Raw genomic sequence first — 21,848 nt, 5'->3', positions numbered from 1 at the left:
CGCGATAGTGTCCTCGGCGGCATCACGCTGTCGTATTAAAACGTCATTCAGTGACATATTACCGGATTTCAATTTACCCTGGCGGTCTTGAAATACAACTATTTCGCCCGGGTCAACACTTGTTAGATTCAACATATCAGCGATTTCATCCTCAATTAGTTTTTTTATGTCGGCGGCGGCCGTTTCCGTGTATTCTTTCAGCGCCGAAACCGGTCGTCCCCAGATATCAATCATTATTATTGTAAATGTTATTCTCTAAAATCCGTTGAGCTTCTACGACCCCACTAGTGTATTCGTTTACAACCACATGAGGTGGTTTTCGCGATGATGAAATCGCCGCGAGTACGTTCAATACCTCACGGCCACATATCGGTGGGTCACTCAATTGCTGTGTTGGCAGCGTGGAATAAAAAACCCGGGTTGAACACGCCGGGGCTGAACACGCCCGGACATACCGCATGAACTCTTTCGGCGGGGCTAACCCGTATGAATCAAAATAGACGATTGCACGCGGATCAATCGCGTACGCAACCCAATGAGTTCCCGCTCCGGAGGACCCATCGAGGTTAATTATGCCTGTTTCAGTATTCCTTGGGGCCGCCGGTAATTGATCCCTCATAAAAACACCTCTGAAGTTTTTTATCGCTAACGCGTTTGCGGCGTCTATTAAATCAAAATTAGACATTGGAGTCATAGACTCAGGAGTCATTGACTCCCGAGTTAATAAACGGTTCCCGGTAGTCTTAGACCCTTTCCCGAATACCATGAATACGGGGTTCCCGGTAGTCTTAGACCCTTTCCGGCCACGGGTCGTTTTTTTTTGTAACCTTTCCCGGTTGCCTTCTTCAATGCCATCCCCGCCGCGGTACCAACGGCCCCCAACGCCGCCGCCTTAGCCACTGCTGGTGCGGCCGCGGCAATCAACGCTGGAATCGCAGCTAACAGCGGAAATATCCCACCGGTCTTTTCCATGTTTTTAATTGCTGCGGCGGAAAAATCTATTTGAACACCCTTTTTATTCTTCATCGCATCATTGAAATGTTTTATTTGACGCGCCGTCAACGATATCTTATGATTACCACCTGCCATCTGTGACGGCTTCAGCGTTATTGTGGTTCCGCATTGTTTAGCCGACTTTGATCGTAATTTCTTGACTTGACCATCAGTCAACTCTACACTGACTACACTATACGACATTTTATTGTAAACGCGTTTGTGCTTTCAATTACATGTTTTCCACTGGTGCATCAATGATTCTCATTCGTCCACCAACACCTTCTAGCAGCATTGATTTATCGCTGAGAATGACAGCAACCGCTCTATAATTAACACCACCCGGGGCTATACGAGCTCGGAAGTGTATATCAACGACGGATTGTCTCGTTAAATCAAGATGTTCCAGCGAAAAATAATAAATCGGATACAGGTTTTTAAAATCAAGTTGTGATATTTGCAAACCAGTGTCGACGTTTTGATCACGACCCATATACGACAGCAATCGATGATACACACGTGCGATATGGTTATCGCCGTAATTAAGCTGTATATCCTCGGATGGTTCCTGTTGTCCGTTTATTCTCAGCGAAACATCCCTGACTCCTAATTGATCAAATATCATATGGCTGTGTTCTTGACTGCCCAATCGTTCCCTATTCTGTAGCGCTATGAATATATGACGCGGGGCTGAAACACCCTGTTTTGACGCCAGGTGCCATGTAAACGTATCGGCGACGTTATCCTCTTTAGCATCAGTTGTTACCGCTAGCCAACTCAACAACGATTTCCCTCCCTGTTCCATAAATGCTAACAATCGTGCTTCCGTGGTAACTGATGGAGTCAGCACCGGCATCCACAATGCCATTTTAGTTAAAATGACTTTACCGGCAGCGACGCCAGCAGCATGCCATATTGCATTGTTATCATCGCCCCTTCGCGTCAGCGCGATTGTATGCTTAGCCCCATAGATGACTTTTCTAACATTTCTGCAGAATCCAAATATGTGATGGAGTGGAATCGCGCATGAAAACTGTCGGCGTGGTCCTTGCAACATTCCTACTCGTGCTGCGAATCCTAGATTGTAATCATTGTTGGTGCTTTTTATAATATTGAAATTAGCGCCTGGTTTTGCTCTGCGATCTGGATTGGTTGCTTCAACCTGGTCAACTGCGGTATCTCTTTCCACCAGCACGTTGATGTACTGAATATGGTCAGCGTTATTGGTGGTGTCCTTCGCAAACATCATAGATGGGCCCGCCGATCTTGTATAATCATCCGAGTATCTCGCCAACCCAATTATCGTTGTTGCAACATCAACCTCGCGTTCTATTGATTCAATTTCTCGCCCGTCAATAAGATATCTGGCGCTCTCAAATAACGCCATGATACCGTTGTTGACGAAGCCAACTCGAACACGATGGTCATTTGGGTATGGTGCATTATCGGCGGTATTTGTCACGAGTTCTCCCTCGATTTCGATAAACGCTTCACACGGCAGAAAGTATTTACTGGTATCTTGGACTTGAAGTTCAATTCGCGATCGTAGGTCAGGTTGCGCTGCATAATAAGAATAATATTGATAATCACGGACAGAATCATCCCTGCGCACTGGGGCATCCATATCAAACGCGGGATCAGCGGTTCGCGCAAACATTTTATTATTTATCATGTTGATGTTTTCAATTGCGATTTTTTCGTCGTAAATTCTTTGAATTTAAACCACTTCCCGCTATCGCGTTCATGAGCGCGTTGGTTGCCGCATCGGCGGATGGCGAAGTCGCCAACGACGGAGTCGTCGCCAATGACTCTAATTTTTCTTCCACGGCGTTATTTATTACTTTACTGACATTTGCAGGCATCACTGTCGTTGATGGCATTACCGGTGGTTTCTGTTTTTTTCTCCTGGATTTCACCAATGACATTAGTTTGTCTCGTGCGGCAGAAAACGCCCTTCCGGCAACATCTCCAATGGCACTAATACCCTTATCACGAATAACATCAATAGCCTTCATTCCTAATTGTTTGGCTAACGGCGCTACTTTTGGAGCCATTCTTGTAAATAACCCCGCAATGGTGCTACCGAGACCATCTCCATAGTACGCGCGGTAAACAGGCAATCGTGAGTTTACCACGTAGACGAGTACTGGTTTATCGTGGTTGTAGTGTATGATCATCCTTATTAAAAACACCAGTTTTCCAATTAATCATCCACGAGTTCGTCTATGAGCGTTCGATATGCATTAATGTCCATAATACCGCCTGCAAATAACCGCTTGCAAATATCAGCGGCCTCATTGATTATTTCCGTAGAGTTATTTCCGGCTCGTTTTCCTCCGATTAGTACTTCCAGCCGTGATATATCACTGAGAACACTATTAGGACAGGTAACGCCGTAGGATTCTTTACCAACAGAGTATCCTTTTCCTTTTTTTGGTGTTATACTCTTAACTTCCTTGTGGAATGCGTCGTAATCGGATTTACTACGATGTGGTAATGCATCTTTATGTTTACTCGCTAAATACACTATTCTTGCCCAGTCCTTTAACGACTTTATATTTTTCTCGTAACCGCTATTGATATGCTTCTTATCTCGTATGTTCTTAGCAAAATTGTTGGCAGTAAAATTAATTAATTCTTCCCTGTTGCTGAAGCCTCTAATTTCATCTATTGTGCTCTTCTTGAGTACAATACGGGGTATATTCCCCTCTTTTTCTTCCGGTATTTCTTCTTCTGGTATTTCTTCTTCTGGTATTTCTTCTTCTGGTTCTTTCGCAGTAGCGCCTAGTTCTTCTTCGTCGGCCATTGTAACATAGGGTTCTTGTGGTTCGGTTATAGCGAGTGGTGGCGGCCTCCGTGTTGTAGCAGCCGCTATTTTTGCAGGAAGTGTTTCTAAAGACCTTTTTGTTTGTTCGGTCTGAGCCGCTATCTTTTCAAGCGCACCAAGAACGGGTACAGTTGCCGCCGTAACATCCTTAGTCGCTTTAGTTACCGGGGCAAATAACTGTTCACTTCCAACAGCAAAATCAGTTTGCATTTGTTGTCGCGTTTGAAGTTTCTCTCTCACTCTGTCTCGTAACGGTATAAACTTTCTAAGCGCTGCTAGCCGCTCTCTGGCTAGCCGAGTAGTAAGTGATTCACCTACCATTATTGTAAATTGATCCGCAATTTTCTAATTTTCCGCCGAGTGTACCATCGGGGGCTCCACGGAGTTTTCGTCTATAATCCTTCTAATGTTTTTGATCTTACTAGAAATCTCCCGGCGTCGTTCATAAACACGTCCGAGTTTTTTTCGTATTATTTCAACGGCAGTAAATAGTCCAATGAATGCATTTGCGTCATTGTGGTACAGGTTCTCATTAATCGTATGTTGTAATCGTTTTATAAAAAAATACTCGCGGGCCAGGGTAAAACGCCCCCGTTTCGACTGTTCGTTAATAATCTCATAATCGGATAATATTTTTTCACTGTCGAGACCATCAGATAATTCAATTCCTTGATTTTTTAATTTTGAAATCTCAGTTAATATATTATTGATGTCTTCGATATTCATTATTCTTATAAAACATCTTATTTCTAATATCAAAAATTTTAATAAAATTATTGGGGCCATTTTTGACCCCGTTTTTTGTATGGACAGTACAATGCCGTAGATCTCCACTCGAGTGTTGTGGCAGATTGCAGGCATACATGGACAGTACAATGCCGTAGATCTCCACTCGAGTGTTGTGGCAGATTGCAGGCATATACATATACTTAATTAAGGACATTCACATCTTGGAACCCCAAAGCATACATCTCCGGGAGGGAGGCCTAGGGTGACAAACGTCATCGTAGACCGCCCAGAAGATATGCTTGGGGGACATCACTACATGTACTTAATTAAGGATGAATATATTTATAATGAAATGATTGATGGATGATGGGACGGCACAAGACAGCACAAACATAAAACGGCGGGGCGGAACTCTACGGCCAATTCAACCAATCAAAAGCAACCCAATTAAATTAACCCGGTTGCATGATTGTAAACAAAAGACAACCACACGCCCGGGTCAAGAGCGTGGGTTAGTTTTGATTAGTTGAATTGGCTTTCGAAAGCCCCAGGCTTATAACGAGTCATCTTGTATATAAAGTGACTAATACAGCGGCGTCAGTCACAAGGTGTGTGTTAATTTGAATTCCCTTGAATCGTTTGAATCCTTAAATACTTATTAATGGTGTTTCACGGCATTTAAATGAAACCAAATACTCAAATAAAACATTAAAAAAAAGAATACAGCTGTTAGATAATAGCGTGTATTTCATTAGTTTTCATCGTAAAATGATTAATTAATCGCAACATTAATTGGACTTCAAGGGACGCAACATTAATTAGACTTCAAGGGACGTAACTCTTGTCATGCGACGCTATCACAAAACGAGTTATCTCCCTTTGATGTTATATATGAAAATCGAATTCTATGACCCGTCTTTTTTGAGATCGCTGTTTTAGTTATATTCTCCGCAACATCTAGAACTGATTTACTACAAATATCGAAGTATTTACCAGCCGCATTCATAGAGCGAAATATTTTTTCCTCGTGCGTTATTGTATCAAATGACTTTACGGGTTTTGCCTTTCTCATCCCTCCTGTTTTTCCAAATTTGGAATTTTGACTCGGTGTAACAGCTCTTAGATTACACAGTCTGTTATTTTGAGGACATCCATCAATGTGATCAATAACGAGACCGTCGTTGATCAGTCCGTTAAACGCTTCATACACCATCCTGTGAATAAGACAGATTTTTTTCCCAGCATTAAATCGCAAGTATCCGTGATTATTTACGGTACCAACCGGCTTCTTCAGTCTGCGGTTTCTAACAATACCGTCGCGAGATGCCTCGTAATTAACAAACACAGGGTGAGGTCTGAACTCTTGTTCCATTTGTATAATAATACTACTTGTCTAATTTATTATTTGGTTTAATTATAAACCTTGCAATGTAGTCCTGAGGAGTTTTGATGACGAAGTCTGCGGTGGGGTCAATGACGGCGTTTTTAATTCGCTTGTCATAATAGCGTTTTAGTTCCCTGTATCGCTTTCCGCCACAATTGATACACAACTGTGATTTTCCTCTTACACCGACGTGGCAAACCAAGCACGGGAGGGGGCCAAGAGAACCATTACGAACGCTTTGTAAATGATACCCGCAGAATTCACCTCTACATGATTTATTGCACGGGGTTGTCGACCCAATCATCAACCATTTGCAGTGATTCATTATACTATATTCTTTCATTTAAATACTTGTTTTAATTATATGGATGAGTTCGAGAGATTGGCAGCAATTAAACCCCGGAAAAATATTAGGTTTAATCTCGATAGAGTCCTCAAGGACACATCAAAAGCGTTAATAAACGATAAAACCCTGTTGAGTAAAATACGCGATTGTATCAATGAATTCAAGCGTGATGGCGCATCTCACAGTTGGTCAACATTTCGAATTGATGGCATTGTTGATGCTACCATGAACGACAACCGCGCAGCAATGATAATATCACAACTTGACGGTAAAAGGTATTTCTTCAGAGTAAAATTCATTGTCCGGGTGGAATCAGGCGATTGGATCATGCGTGATAAATTTGAACCAGTTCTCAGCGACAAGAAAACAGTCACTGTCAGCCGCGACTCCAAGCCGGGGTTGTTAACCGGAATTGACAAACCATACTATGAACGAGCGTATCCTGAAACAGCAGTTGTTTATGGAATATACCCGTTAAATAAGAAACCTGATATCGGAAAACTGAAACCGATGAAACAGTCAACTGGGATAAATTGTGTAGCAGAACGAATAATAGAGCATTTTACAAATGCATGTCGAGGAAACAAATTGACTGATTTACGACGTAGCAAAATCAACCAGTGGGAACTAACCGTAAAAGAGCGTGGAGCAACCATCAGCGACATAGCGAGATTAGAAACATCGCTGAGATTTCCAATAACCGTTACAACGATAACCGGTGAAGTATTATACGAATCGAAGTATAAATCGAAGGGAGCCCCAATCAAAATTATTGATCATAACGAACACGCATGGACGCCCGTGATCACAATATTTCCACGGGATAGAACAGTAAAGTACATACCCGAAGAATTCCTGGGAGAACAATTCTCCAAGGACGGTTTTCTCGCGGAGAGGAAACTATTTGATGCTATTGCCTACTTGTGTAAAAACGACCCTGTATCAATGTGGTTACTTCGCAGCGCTGAAAACGATGCGGATACCTTTGATCAGTTTGTAAGACCAAACGGTGAATTATATCGCACTGAAGCATTTCACAACAGGATGAAAAAAACCGCCATAGAATTTGAGGAGCATGATGAACAACTGCTAACAAATTGTTTTACGATTCCATCGGTTGTAGCTCATGTTGCAGCAAGGAAAAATGCGTGGAGACCAACGCGCAGGGAATTTCTACCGGATGTACAATCCAGTTGTTTGGAATACTATCACGGTGGACTATGGAACACTGAATACAACCGCGACGCTATGATCTCGGTTGATATGGTTGCCTGTTATCCAGCGAGTTTTCTCGGGTATGGATCCGCCGCTGAGTACTTTAGACGATTTGGACACCCCAGTCATGAAATGATTCGTGTTGCTATTAATGGACCACTGCCTGATTTTGATTTAACCGGATTCGCTCGCATAGTATCATTTGAATTCGCGGCAGGACTCCATCGCTGTTGTTATATTTGGATCGGTAGACACATGGCTGAAAAGAGATGGCTGCCAATAGCGCTGCTACGGTATATGATTGATTGTAGCATGCTAGTTTCGTTGATTGTCAGTGACGCGATTATATCATACCGGGCACAGACTGAAGTCTGGTTACCAGAACCGGAGCGTCTAGATAGCATAATTGACGAGTCCAGAAAAAACATTGATGCCGACGAGGAATATATCATCGAATGGTCCAGGAGGATATTTAACCAACGAAACCGCGAGGCAAAAGATCTCGGTAGAAGAATAATTGGTAAGTTCACACAAGGTGGAAAAAACCACGACTACAAACGATATTGCTCACGGCTGATTATAGATGACGCAGAATATGATTTCGTAATCAAGGACACAGTGGCAAAAAATAGATACGTGAACTGCAAAACAGCTTTCTTGTCCAATGGAACGAGGTTGGGTACAGTTGTTACCTACAGCGATGGAGACAGCCCGGCGTATCCACATTTGAGGGCGTCTATGCTGGGATATGCCGCTATCAATTTATTCTCGATGATAAATAGATTCCCCGATACCGCGGTTAGAGTAGCCGTTGATTCGTTTTACATAGACGTAAAGTATAAGGAAAACGTAGCCGAGTTTACTAGTCCGGACGAGAGTTGGGGTACATGGAGAATTAAAAATGAAATACGACGCGATTATTCCCCGTCAGCAGATGTCACCGTTGAGAACAACTACTTACGCGGTGATAAATTGTCAGAATGGTCTAATGCACCATCGTGTTCTGATCCAATTTGTAGACACAAGACGGTTTATTTAAGCGGCTGTGGCGGGTCAGGAAAGACGACTCGGGCAATTGAATTATTTCGAACGCGGGCAAGTATAATCGTGCTTACACCGACTCATAGACTAGCGCGAGAGATAAAACAACGAAATGTTGACGCCGTTACTTATCACAGCTTCTTTCGATACAGCGGCGGTGAGTGGACTCCTGATCGAATGGGTGAAAAATTTATTCCCGACATTATCATCTGGGATGAGATATGTACTGTTTCGTTAGATACTTTACAAATGTTTCTTGAGTGGTTGCTGCGCGCGAATACAGCGGTAATCATGTGTGGGGACCATGGCCAACCACCACCATTTGTCGGCGAGGGTCCACATGATTGGTTAAGGGGTTTTGTGGACTATTATGAAGAAACCGATACTGATTACCGAGCACTTGATGAACAACTGCGCGAGGTTAAGAAATTAATCAGATTACAGCCGGATAGAATTCAATGTGAAATAATTCGCGAGGTGATTCCGGAAACGCCGTTAAATGAATTCTGGGAAACATGGAGACCAAACGATTTGATTGTAGCGAGTAGAAAGATAGTCAGAGACACACTTCAGCGGAAGTTGTTTACGTTGCATAAGGAAAAGTTTCCAACGCGTCCAGTGCCGTTATGTTATAGACCCGCGGACACACGGCGGCAGAACATTGAAGTTGAAATTCCAGGCCGGACAGAAAAACAAATTCTCGTGCTGAATGATATCGTGCTCGTTGATATCAGCGTCGTCGAGGACGCGCTACGTGCTGATAAATCCCCGTGGACGCTAGGATACGCAACAACAATACATTCCTCGCAGGGACTAACCATCACGGACACAATTGTTTGGATAGTTGATAATCGCATCGAATGGTCAAATCTAGTCTATCTTGCAGTGTCCAGAGTACGAAGGATAAATCAGCTTCGAAGAATTGTTATTGACGGAGCCGATGACGGAGTCACTGACGAAGCCGGCGACAAAGTCACCATCGATGCAAGCGTCATTGATAGAAAACTCTCGGGTTACCGCCAACAGGATAAAAAAAAACAGCGGCGTTTTGATATTGATGCCGAATTAATAATCTCGCTACGACAACAACAGAATAATCACTGCGCGAGTTGCAATTGTATAATGAGTTGGCGTTATTCGGATAAAGACACTCGCCAATTTACCGTGGATAGGATCGATAACAGTCTCGGTCATGTCAAAAACAATGTGAGGTTGACCTGTCTTGAGTGCAATAGACGCAACGGCGCTAGTTAAGACCACGTGGGGGTAATTGAGTATCGTTAGGTATCACTTGTAGTTGCTCGCGTGTAAATCCGCGCTGAGGAGCAGTTGAATCCAGTCTATAGATCGGTGGTCTACCAGTTGATCGTGTTATCGTTGATATGTTATGTGTGGTAACACTCCAAATAGGATCGGTAGCCCTTTTTTTACCGCCTTCAAGCTCTCCTGGTTCATATAGATATCTAACAGTGACATCGCCAAGAATCGGCTTAGAAACGCTATTTATTTTTAATTTTCCGGGTATATACTCGTATTTAATCGCGTCGCTGGGCTTCATGTTGATTACTCGGGTAATCTCGTTATTTAACGCTGCAATTACACCTGGCAACCTTTTGACCCATTCACGAGATCGTTTTTCTTGAATGAATTCCTTCGCGTATTGATATCCAAATAACCGTTCAGCGAGAGTCCGATTGAATCGTTCAACAATTGCCTGATCACGATGTAGCGCAGTATGACCTCGTCGTATCGCGACGCTATGATGTTTCAGCGTTGATAAAACAGCGCCGCGAAATTCACTACCAGGATCAACTTGTAATAGATTTGGCCAGCGCAGAGGACCTCTTCGATAAATCCTCTCAAACGCATCGGCTACTTCAGTTGCTGACTTTGTTTTCAACGGTTCCGCTTGTTTGTATCGACTCGCAACATCAACTACGGTTAGCGCGTATTTGTAACCGTTGTCATGCGGCAGAAATAGTATATCAGCCTGATGAACTTCATTAGGTACGCTGACATCAAAGCGCGAGAAGTTGATTTGTTTAGGCGGTGGTAGATAGATTTGCCATATAGCCTGTTTGGATAACCAATTAGCCGCAGTGGTCTTTGTTACCTTTGCAGCGCTTGCAAGCTTACCAATTGCGGCCTTCCCCTTCCAGTATCCTCTCGGAGAATAATAGATGGAATCCATCGTTTTTCTTGGATGATTGTTATTAATTACCAGCGCCAATCATTAATTTACCTTTCATAGCCGATTTTACCAACCATGAGGCCAATTTTTCTTTGACGGATTTATCAGGAATAGCATTTAGCGCGTGAATTAATTTTACATCCGCGATATGACGCTGTTGCAGATCGCTACTTTTGTAAGCAACATCATGAGCATGACACGCCTTATCAATAGCATTTATCGGATACTCACCTGGATTGGGCTGATCCTGAGCATCGAGTCTAATATCTAATCGTGTTCCGGGGCCACAGTAGTTATATCCTGGGAGGTGTTTTTCTCCTGGATACTTTGCCCACGGTGTTCCGGGGAGTTTTGCCAATTTGGCTGCGATGTCACCTCCTCGCTTTTTTTTAAAACATCTCCGGGTCTAATAGAAATAAATCTAAATTTCTTTGTACCGCATTGTACACACTTACCAGTAAGCGCCGATCTGTTATTTCTTGTCGTAACGGTTGTCATATCATTTGTGCCAGTACGCACTCTACACTTCACACAATATAGATCCATAATTTATGTATAGAGATATGAATATAATTGATTTTTCGGCGACTAAAACAAGAGAACCAGTTAAGCATGTTGCAGCGTTACCAAACTCGATCCGGATGATTATCATCGGACCATCTGGATCCGGCAAGACGCAATTGTTACTCAATTTAATAATGAGATGGATGAAGTGGGATAAGTTGTATTTGGTTGCTCCTAGCGTAGATGATCAACGATGCTACGAGGTGTTGAAAGATTTCAACGAGAATGCATCAGCGATCGCTAAAAAGAATGTTATTGAGTTTATTACGGATATCAATGATGCACCGGGTATTGATGATATTGATGGCGACGTTAACAATCTAGTCGTGTACGATGATGTTATGTTAGACAATCAAAAGAACCCAGCTAGGATATTTTCCAGAGGCAGGCATAAAAACACTGACGTGATATATGTCACTCAACGATACACTCAGATTCCAAAAGTAATCAGAGATAACTGCAATATTCTTGCTGTATTCAACGGCGTTGATACACACACGCTACGAAATATTTGGCAGACATGGTGCGGCGGTGACATGGACTTTAATGTTTTTCGAAACTTTTTTAGTCATGCTCAGTCGACCCCACATGGATTCATAACGATAAATTTACATGATCCTCGGACACGATATCGTATCGGACTTGACCAAATATTCGGTTAGTTGTAAATAATTTTCATTGTAAATAACCTCTTAGCAGCAGAGGGGGCGATGACATCGACGCGGTCGTCGATGTGCTTACCGGACGCTGACGACGCTGGGGATCGGCGCGCAGAAGGTGTTAATTAAACCAAATGACGACGCGACGATCCCCCAACGACGTCGTCGTTTTTTTTTTACCAGGCGCTGACGACACTAGATCGTTGAGTGCAGAAAGTAATAATTAAGCAAAATAACGATTGGACAAAATGTCCGATTCGCCCCCTCTGCTGCTTCTACCACAGCTTTACAGAACGAACGATAATTTTTGGACGGAAAATAGTGCCGAGTCAATTAATAATGCTATGAAACCAAAAATCATTTGGCAGCCCCAAAACACACACAGTTTTATAGAGAACATGAGTCCAGTTGTAAATGCTATGTTCTAGAAGCCTGGAGTTCACTCTACAGCGCAGGAAATTATAGTTTGACCACAAATTACAGCTCCCAGTATATTATCGAGGTCATGTGGAGACAGCAATGAAAAGAACAAAAAGAAAGCTCTTCATGAACTTTCTATATAAAAAAAGACAAGAAAAGAGCAAAGTAAACAGATGACATCAAAGACAGGTCCGAAAACATGTGAATAATGAACGTACAATGCAACAACGTTAAACAGACTATAAAACACGCAATGTTAAATGAACATAACTTGATTTGAAATGTGACTATGGAGTTTATATTTCTGCAAATATCGTTGTTATGACTTATTATTGTCTTTATGAAATTTATAAAATGCCTTTAATACAAGTATTAACTGCTACATCTAATATTTCGCTTAGGTTTCTAGCTGGGACATGTTATGGGGAGCTTTTAATGGTTAAGTAAGTGAAAATTATCCGCAAAATGCGTTTAACCAACAATTTAACAATTAAGCTTATCCTATTGGCCTATTCTTAGACTATCACTGGACGACTCACAACGATAATGCTAGATTAATAAATATCACCATTTATTCCATGTGTTTAATTCAAAATGAATATATTTAATAATATAAAATAAATATATAAGCATATTGGAGTTCATCTGAGTATATTTGATTGTATTTGAATAACAAGAACGGACCCTAATGCTATCATTATTATTATTATTATTATTATCATTATTATTATTATTATTATTATTATTATTCAATCAGTTAATAAAGCACTAAATATCTTATGAGGATACTGACATTTACATATCAAAATGAGGACCCATAAAGAGACACAATAGGGTCAAACAACGCATGTAAAAATGAGGACCCAAAAAGGAGACACTGAGGTCAGACCAACATTAATTTTCTTATATCTTCCATACATGTATTTCACTAAGCTGAACGCAGGCCAGCATTCCAATGGCACTAGGATTCCAACGGTTGACACTGCCATTGTAGATTAGTATATACTCAGACTAGACAGCTTTTGAACATCATATGTACATGCAAAAGACGACGAACACATCTTGGGATCTTGGTTACATTTATTCTTCAGTCAAAACATAGTTTGTGACCATACTCCACATTTTCGTGACGTGTGCTCTTCCACCACTGTGCTTTTACAGCCACAATAAAATACATTTCAAAATGAAGACGAATTCTTTCCAATAATGTCATGATACAATTCAGTCCCGGTCCTAAATATTTCAGAATGAAAGGCACATTCAGACAAAAGCTCTAAATTTAAATATGAACTCCTGAGCAGAATTACTGACCTAGAAGCATTTTATCAAGACCCGACCTAAGAGAGGCATGAAACACATGTTTTACTGGTACCACGCCATAAAATATCATTACCGATAGGAAACACATTATTTCAAAACTTCAACAGAAAGAAAACATAAAAGGATTATATACCTTGACGCAATCTGAAATATGAAACAAAAGCCTAGCTGCCATGCCTTTTGACAAATTGAGAAAGATGTCAATAATTTGAATCTTTCATTACTGTTTAACGGAATATTTGAAAGTTAAAATCTATATGCTGAGATCCTCTAGCAATGTAATTTGCCAAAAGCGGTGCAAGGAGAAACTGGCTTAAGTCATGTACAAAACTGCTTGTATAGATCACCCACAGAGTGCTTAGGCTGTGGTAATACAGCTGCTACATATTGCAGCCACTGAGGTATAAATTAGACACTTAAATATTGGCCCTTTCCCTGCCCTTACCCGTCTACTTAGGGTTTCGCATAAGTGTTGACTATTATCTCACTGATCTGTACAATCGATACCTGAATTTAGAGAGCTCAAAAGCAACTAAATTAAATTGCAGAATTACACTAATGACAAGGAATAGAAAACGCTACATATACATGAGATCGTAGAAAGATGCAAGAGACAAGCCGTGTGATAAATATATTCAATTGGTCAATTGGTCAAACATATGTCGCATGCAGCGTTTTTAGACATCACATTTTAGTACAAGAAAAGAACATGTACACAACAATGAATGAACATTCAAAACACTTCACCTAACACAAGTATAATTATTTGTGTATCAAAATTGTGCCATATAAGCGTAAACATTGCTGATAAGAACTGCTGTAATTCATAATTATTTGCAATAACTCACTTTACGGACAAAAATGCATGTTACAATGGCTTAGTGAATGAAGAAACCGTGTTTAAGAAACCATGGTGAACTGCAATTATTCCAGGTAATCCGTGTGAATAGGATAAGCTGTGTTCTGATTGGATGAATTTACTATATTATCTCATCTGGGTAATGACTACTTTGCCAGTTGTTAACATATTCCACTATCGGGCCAACATCAGAACGGGTGAGTGACGTTAGCTTCACTTGTGACTCTTGTTACTGTCTTCATTTGTTACAAAATGAATTTGCAACTTTTGGCAACCGAAACAGTGACTAAAGACTGGAATGTCTAGCCCTGAGTTGTAATTTTGAATATTTGTATAGCTGTGCGATACATTTCTCGTGGGGTTTGAAAACATTACTTTTTTTATTCACAAAATTATGCAGAACAGGGTTGGATAAATTAATATTTCTGAGGCAGATTAGGATGTTAAGAATTTTAAATACAAAATATGACTCTGTATGCATGTAATTTAATTTTACTTCATTTATCTTAGTTGTTTTCATTATATTACAAGCATGATTGTAAAAGAATAACCGATACGAACAGATTTAATGTTACCTGTGCTGCTATTATGGGAAAACTATATCATTGATGAGAACATGAATAACAGAAGAAATAACGTTTTCAGGTGCATTTGATTTCTGAAAACCATCAAAGTTTCGTCTAGCTACAGCTTAGTACTCTTTTGTTTAGTGTCATTACATTAAACAGATAGTCAGAAACATGACTCGTAGTGTTGTGTACATTGCCAAAGCAGAATACAATAAGAATATATTTCCTATAAATAATTATCTTGGAGTCTCTTGAGACATAATAAAAAACATGCATGACAATGTCTAAGTTGAATTTTACTCATAAATCTGGTTATTTTTCAATGCCTTGACTTCCCATGTCAAAACTGAAGCAAGTGCGACGTAGAGTGACCTAACGTTATGATTATATATTCACAGATATACGGCAAAGTTATATGCGTGGTTCTCATAATTTTCGAACATAATATAATAGGCGTACCCATATAGTTGTTTTTGGTTCCTTATAAAAGGACGCAAACTTTAACCGTTTTTCTAAAAAAAAATTTGGTCTACAATACTCGCACATAACGGATAACATTAATAATTATTTCGAGACCTCAACTAATTTCCACGGGCCATTTTCTGTATCATGAGGATGATGTCCCCTTACTGTTACATCATAAATAAAACATTATTAGTCTGTATCATTAGGATTATGTCCCCTTACTGTTACATCATAAATTAAACATTATTAGTCTGTATCATTAGGATGATGTCCCCTTACTGTTACATCATAAATAAAACATTATTAGTCTGTATCATTAGGATGATGGCCCCTTACTGTTACATCATAAATAAAACATTATTAGTCTGTATCATTAGGATGATGTCCCCTTACTGTTACATCATAAATAAAACATTATTAGTCTGTATCATTAGGATGATGGCCCCTTACTGTTACATCATAAATAAAACATTATTAGTCTGTATCATTAGGATGATGTCCCCTTACTGTTACATCATAAATAAAACATTATTAGTCTGTATCATTAGGATGATGTCCCCTTACTGTTACATCATAAATAAAACATTATTAGTCTGTATCATTAGGATGATGTCCCCTTACTGTTACATCATAAATAAAACATTATTAGTCTGTATCATTAGGATGATGGCCCTTACTGTTACATCATAAATAAAACATTATTAGTCTGTATCATTAGGATGAGGTCCCCCTTACTGTTACATCATAAATAAAACATTATTAGTCTGTATCATTAGGATGATGTCCCCTTACTGTTACATCATGAATAAAACATTCTTAAGGTTATTAAAAGCCGAAGTCATTGCCCTCGGTGTGCTGGAAAGCATAATCAACGGTGTTTTCTAACCAATAACAGTTTAACATACAGAAATGTTGGTGTTAACATGTTCGTCACCAGATATTGCTATCGTTGTAATCATATAAAACACCCTATTTACTGAAGTGAACATCCATCACATGACCATCTCTGATATTGTATGACAGGTTATAGTATTTAATATTTGTTAGCAGTCAGCAAAGAAGAACTAAAAGTTGGCCACATCACTGAGAACACCTGACAAAGGACAGTAAACAAGGTTTTGGTTAGTAATATAACACAACTAATATCAAGTTCCGATGTTATGCGTTTGTAAGGGGTATGAAAAAAAAACCGAGGTCTGTTAAGACCAGCATAACTTAAGCAAAGTTGAATTCTAGTACTGCTATCCACATATTCGTCACGTGCCTTGAAGGCTGCCATATATCTTGTATCTCCCCTCTATCCATTATAATTTTACCTACATAAGCATGTGAAGAATGGTTTTACAAATGTTACCTCTGACCCATTTGTCATTTCATGTACTTCTGGATCTGCTCCTATCTTTCATGTAAACTATTTCCAAGCTAATCTACAGCGTCAGAACAGGTTGTAATCCTGCATCGTGGGACTTTGTTTGAGTTTCAGATGGCAGGTAAAATTGTCATACTATTTGAAATAATTTACACACTATTAAAGAGAAATGAGTAATAAGTTTACTTTTCTCCGTAACGCAAATATTGTAAAAGCATGTAACAAGGATATAACAATAATTTTGGGACCAGGAAGCAAGTGGCATTGAGATTATTGTACCAGACCTGTTTTTGTAGAATTACCCCTACAGACACTTCACCCATCCATTCCCTTTTTTCGATCAGAGTCAGCACCCTCAGACTGCACGTTTAGACTCTCAACCCAATCGATTTTGTAGAAGCATGTTATTGTGCGAATCAATTACACCTACGTACCTTACTGATGCATACCTCCCTTAGAGCGGACTTTGACCAGTGTGCATCATACCTTGCCAGTGTCTGCAGATAGTGGAACACATTCTTGCGACAGAGGAATTTTGATGCGAACACGTTTAAGAAACTTAACGATCATGTACTACATGAGAAACTCTTAGACGTTTTCAGTCAATGCGGATTACATAGAAAATATTTGACCCAATAGTTAAATGAATTTATATTTTAAACTTTCATTTTGTATACCGTTTATAGTTTGTAATCATCATTACCTTTTATCTTGTAGCATTGCATGTTTATGGTGACTTGGAAGGTTTTAGCTTCCTAGTGATTAGATATTCTTTTTTATTTACGTGATTAGAATTTTCGTCACCACTATTCTAGCATAATGGTGCACAAGGGCCGTTAAACGCAAATGCATGCAGGCAGACACACACACATGCATACATGCATGCACGCACGAACGCACGCACGCACGCACACACGCACACATATACATACATACATACATACATACATACATACATACATACATACATACATACATACTTTCGGCACGGCAGCATTACTCATAATTCATTTGGTCGCACTGGAGTCGCTCTGTAAAGGAGAGTGAGAGAAAATAGAGTACAAGTATTATTGCGACCTGTCTTTTTGTACATAGGAGGTATCGAATTTGTCGAGTTTCTCGTCTGATTCATTATTTACTTTAAATTTTAGGAACAAATTTAAGAAAATAATTTGAACCGCATCTAATATCGAAATGTATATAATATCAATTTAGATGTGGTAACACCATCAATCGTGGATAATTTGTACATATTCATATCTTGAATACTTGCGTCTCCACATTCATTTTCTCCATTTGGACTGGAAGAATACTGAAAATGCATTTTCTTAATTGAAAACCATTCTTTTGCTTCATTAAAAAATATGCATCATTACAACCACATGCATTAACTTCAAGATCAAACATTTTTTTCCAACTTTGCAGACCATTCATTAGGAGATCTTTAATGAATACGTTTTATTTCTTCAATGGTCTGTTCAGGCTTGAGTCAAATTTTCTCTGAAAATATTTAACAATGCAATTTCGCATTGCGACGAACTCGAGGTGAGAAGCATGCATATGTTAACGGACAATTACATGCAGATAGCCGTTCTTCTAATGGGCAAAATGAAGAGGTTTTATGGATCTCTTAACGTCATGGGGAAACTGTCTCGCAAAGTAAACGAATCGCGTCGACATCGCGATATATATCCTCAATGACTATGTGTGTGTAGGTGTGTGTGTTGTTTGTGTGAGAGATCGAGAGATCAAACGTGCCCCAAACGTGCCCCATATCTCTGTAAGATAAGTACCTCGGTATGTATGTGTGGACCTATTGTTGTAAAATACGTTCTCGCGCATCCGCGAATGTGCAAGGATAAATCACTCTTATATAAATCAAGTTTCGTGTCTGACTTTGTAGAACATGAAATCAATATTTGCATTGAGTACTCCATTTTTTGTGATCATTTATTTGTACAGGTATGGTTCAAACATTCAATACGTGTGTAAATAGCAAGTTGTGTCTTAGTTTTTCAGTGCAAAGTTGTTTGAACGATTTATCCCTGAGTTATAACAATGTCGATAATGGAACAAGATACATCTATAGCACATAGCACATAGTGAAGGCTCACTGTACAGACACGTGGTAAAAAAATTACATGGGATCATTAGTTGATTCAAACATTTTGTTAATCTTAACTTTCAGCGTTTTACAAACGTTTAATCCATAGCAGTTCCAAACGAAGGCCACAATGAGCATCTGATACAAGGTCTTAATATACGTCATAGTGTGTTCCTATGTCTAGATACTGACCAAGACTCATTAGTGATTACTTTAAACGGAGTACTTTTACTAACCTTTTGCTAAGGAATGTCCAGGATGAGAAACGCTTGCTGAAATATACGAGACGAATCCAATGAATGGCAAGGGGAAGCAGCTTTTGCTAAAATGTTTGAGAAATTGAATGTAAAACGTTTTTCCACAGATACAAATGTTAATAAAAATACATTTTATTCAGTCGTAAGAACCTGGAAAGTACAGCCTATTGAAAGTATAGAGACATGTATAGGTCATAAACAGCATTTTAAGAGATGCGGCATGGACACAATTATACGTGTCTGTTGGTAATAATAATGTTGAGAATAATGTGACTGTATAACTCTGTAATGATCCACAAAATGACAAATTTGGACTGTATATCATTGTAATGATCCACAAAATGACAAATTTGGACTGTATATCATTGTAATGATCCACAAAATGACAAATTTGGACTGTATATCACTGTAATGATCCACAAAATGACAAATTTGGACTGTATATCATTGTAATGATCCACAAAATGACAAATTTGGACTGTATATCATTGTAATGATCCACAAAATTACAAATTTGGACTATTTTAACAATATCAGTCCTATTGTCTTTCTGTAAATAATGTACGAATTTATATCAACTTGCCTGACAGGATTCATTTTCAATATTGTACCACAACTATGGAAAATGCTCTATACAAGTTTGCTAGTCTTCATTTATGACTTTCAATATGCCAGATAGCCTAACACTCTTTCAGCTGGGGATCCAAATCATAGAGCAGAGTCAGCTGAGGCGTTCATGACAGGTTCTTTCACACACATTAGTTTTATCAGCATGTAACCGTCCACAATGTTTTATTTACAAGGCATTTTGACTATTTTGATCCAGCACGAATAACTTCATATTATGCTAAACTGAAATGCAGTGCAATATAATCTTAATATCCTTATTGGGTAAAATGCGATCTCATACGAGCACTTATTGATCAGGTGAGATGGGTTCTGATTGTCTGACCTTGATATTTTAATTCACATCGACAAATGTTTCTTTGGTGACTGCTACATCTTGTTAAATTGCCCGTCTGTTCGTGGATTCCTACCTTTGCAAGCTTATGCAACTTAATCACTATATATATATATAAATATATAAATAATTTCGAATATCTATACCTTAGTGCGTCTATCTTGTTTTGCGTTCACAATTTCATATCCGTAATATGATTGGGCAGCGTAGCTATTTTGAGGCGTGAGTTTCTCCGATCTCTCTATCAGAAGCACTAACACTGGTGTCTTGACATTTTAATTTATTTTCATCCATATCAGATTTTATAATCCGACCCATACGGGAATGTAATAAGGAAGGATTGATAAGACACATTGTCATATTGTCCTTTATATTATTGAAGTGAATAGCTATTATCACATTGAATATTTCGTTAGGACTGGTTTTATGGTTTATGGCACAGCAACACAAGTATTTTATTTAGTACCGAGACAATTGGAGTAATGTGCCATGCGTAAGGGCACACTACTATAACTCACTCAAGGTTGTTCGGTGATAGGATTCTAACCCGCACCCTTTTGGTTGTTAGTCACAACAAACCCAAATGATTCAAAATCAGTGTAATACAACTTCGTTTGCCTCCATGAGTAGAGTATATCTGACAGCAATTAAAGTGCTTACTTGTTTTATACCAACTGTTGTTGCTATTGTTTTCATATGAAAACATCACATTTCTATTTCCATTGTTATGTATTACTGTTATAACCCTGACAGTTTGAATACATAGCATGGCCAATCTAACTGAGATTATTAGAATTTCACACACACACACACACACACACACACACACACACACACACACATATATATATGTGTGTGTGTGTGGATGTTTGTGTCTGTGCGTGTGTGTGTGTGTGTGAAATTATATATATATTTTTTACATTCAGTGGCAGATTAGCAACTGAACTATTCATTAAGAAACAGGAAATAAGAACCAAACTCTGATCGCTTCAGCGATACAACTTGAACTCAGGCAGTGAGGCAACGCTTTGCATGGTAATGCAAGGAGACAATGCAAGGTTCCCATGTTAAGCAATTATACAGCATGGACAAAAGTAATGCCATTAATAGCATATAGAGCCTGAACAATATATAATACATTTATCCTCTATTTCGACACACGACTTGAAGGACTCAGGAGACGAATTCAGCTATCATTGTAAATCTATGCAAAACACCATCATGCTAAAAATTCAATAACTTTCAATTTCTGAATGCTTACGATCAGCTCTAAATTTATCAGATTATATATACATCCTTGATGGAAACGTCTGCGTAGAGAAAACTATATTAAGATTTTCTAGATCTACATGTATTTGAAACATGAGATAATTTCTGTAATTAGTTTTCCAAATTTAAGTCCATACAATGACTGAAATTCCGTCAATAAAAACATCCCCCCCCCCCAGTTACTGCTGGGATAAGCTCTCAAAAGAATCTTTTTACTAAAATCTTACTTTCATTATCAACCAATCGGGGCCAGCCAAACCCATATATAGTTATGTATATTTGATTTAATTTAATTGTTTGTAAGTT

The 21,848-nt window shown here is 39.2% G+C and overlaps 1 long non-coding RNA gene across 1 annotated transcript in view; it reads right to left on the bottom strand.

Moving 5' to 3' along the window:
* The window catches only part of LOC149799493 (uncharacterized), a 93,506-nt gene that overhangs the window by 21,583 nt on the left and 50,075 nt on the right, over nt 1–21,848 (bottom strand). The gene's annotated exons all lie outside the window — the stretch shown is intronic.

The sequence above is a fragment of the Sinohyriopsis cumingii genome, chromosome 5 (genome assembly GCF_028554795.1).
Source record: "Sinohyriopsis cumingii isolate HCF-2022 chromosome 5, ASM2855479v2, whole genome shotgun sequence".
Taxonomy (NCBI): domain Eukaryota; kingdom Metazoa; phylum Mollusca; class Bivalvia; order Unionida; family Unionidae; genus Sinohyriopsis; species Sinohyriopsis cumingii.
This window is presented reverse-complemented; position numbering and strand designations above follow the sequence as displayed.